Here is a 2436-nt window from a genome sequence, read left to right on the forward strand (position 1 = left end):
GTGTGTGTGTGTGTGTGAGTGTGTGTGTCTGAGTGTGAGAGATAGTGTGAGAGAGAGTGTGAGTGTGAGAGTGAGAGTGTGTGTTTGTGTGTGTGAGTGTGAGAGTGAGAGTATTAGTGTGAGCGTGAGATTGAGAGTGAGTGTGAGTGTGAGTGTGAGAGTGTGAGTGTGAGTGAGTGAGTGTGAGTGTGAGTGTGAGTGTGAGTGTGAGTGTGAGACACACACACTCAAACACACACTCACACTCACACACACACTCACACTCACACACACACACACATATATATATATATATAACGTTTATTGTATTGTTTGATATACTTTGGTCATGATTTTAATAAAACCTTTATTTACAAGTTTTAAAATATTATTACTAAACAATAAATGAAAACAACTTAATTAAATGTGAAAAAATAGATGTGAAAAAAAATAGATTAATGATATAAACATGAGAAACAATAAATCATGAAGTCCCAATTGTATAAATTGTAACAATAAGAAGGTAACAGTGTTATGAAAATGCATAATCATAAATGATAAAACAATTTCAGAAATGAATGCCAAGGTCAGACAATAAAACATGTTGCTTAAAATTGTAGTTTTTTAGGGTCTCTAAAAAACTAAAACTATACTAGAAGTGACATCAATTATAACATTTAAAAATATCATATATTTATGATTTGCAAACTGAAGCAAACAAATCACATGATATGACAGCAGACGTCTGTTCATGATGACATGTCTCTCATCTGTTTGGTTTATTATGTGTCAGCAAATCTGAGACATTAAACACAGATAACCAAACGTGACTGAAATACTAACATTTGTGAATATGGTTTTGCTCATTTGACACTCATGCTGAGTGCACAGAGTACACAGATAAACTCCAGCAATCTCTGTGTGTGTGTGTGTGTGTATGTGAGAGTGTGTGTGTGTGTGTGTGAGAGTGTGTGTGTGTGTGTGTGAGAGTGTGTGTGTGTGTGTGTGAGAGTGTGTGTGTGTGTGTGTGAGAGTGTGTGTGTGTGTGTGTGAGAGTGTGTGTGTGTGTGTGTGAGAGTGTGTGTGTGTGTGTGTGAGAGTGTGTGTGTGTGTGTGTGAGAGTGTGTGTGTGTGTGTGTGTTATCGTGTCTGTCTGCCTCTCATTTGCTGTAATCAGTTGTCTAGACATCTGAGTCAAACACCTGAGAGGAACGGAACGACTGTGTGTGTGTGTGTGTGTGAGTGTGAGTGTGTGTGTGTGTGTGAGAAATGACCTTCAGTTCTTTTGATATTTTCACATGAGATCAAAATCAGCACAAGAAAAAGTTCATTAAAAAGTTAGTTAAAATGCAATTGAATAAACACTGTTCATCTTATTTGTATGAAAAACCTTGCTGCAAAAAGATAAAACAATGATAAAATAGCAATAATAATAAATATAGAATATTACAAATTTATGAATATTATATAACATAATAAAATAAAACTAACCATAAAATCATGCATAGTGAGGACAGCATCAGTAAACTGAGTTATTGACTTTTGAAAGAGAGGAGAAGCACTTGTAATATGTTGCTTAATGGATTTATAATTTGGCACATTATTGGGGAAATTAATATAGCTTCACTGGAGTGATTATTATCATTTTCAATACTTTACATCTAGTTCAGACAATAAAGAAATCAAATAATGTGCAAGAAACTGAAAATGAAGGGGAATATAGATTAGACCAGGTAAAGTGCAAGTCAAGCAAAAAAATAATTTCAACAAGTTTTAAATCAACAAAGATGACTGGAGTATGTTTTACAAGAAAATACTAATGCAGGCTTTCTACTTCAAGTGTTACTTGCTGTTTGTTTGAAATTTACAAGCAATTTGTGAGATAAAATTGTTTTTACAAAAGTTTTTATCAGTGTATTTAAATAGAGTGCAGGAGGTTTCTGTGGAATTTGATGGTTAGACTTTATAAACTGTATTTCAGGATAGATTGTGTTGTGCTTTTATTTATAGATGTGAGGCTGCTGAATCATCAACATAAGACAAAATGTAATGAATAACCCCATGAATGCAGGAATGAACACCCATATGCCAATTAAGAAGCCAAAACAGCAGCATCTGATGCTCTCATGCAAACAAGCCTGTGCTGATAGAGATTCATTCTCGCTCACTGATCACAATAACATTTTAAAAAGTAAGAACCACAAAGATCAGTCATTCTTGACCTTCAAGAGATGGAGGGATGATCATCTGAGTGTGTGTGTGTGACGTCTCTCTGTCCTTTCATCCTCCTCACATGTGGAGATGCTGGAGTCACTCGTCTGAACGCCTCTGAATGCTGTGAGGTCGATACTCGTCCTTTACCTCATCAACGTCAGCCAGCTTTCATCCTGATGCTCAAACCCACACACACACGTCTCTCTCTCTCTCTCTCTCTCTCTCTCTCTCTCTCACACACAC

This window comes from Sinocyclocheilus anshuiensis, unplaced genomic scaffold, assembly GCF_001515605.1.
Source record: "Sinocyclocheilus anshuiensis isolate Anshui unplaced genomic scaffold, SAMN03320099.WGS_v1.1 scaffold682, whole genome shotgun sequence".
Lineage (NCBI taxonomy): Eukaryota > Metazoa > Chordata > Actinopteri > Cypriniformes > Cyprinidae > Sinocyclocheilus > Sinocyclocheilus anshuiensis.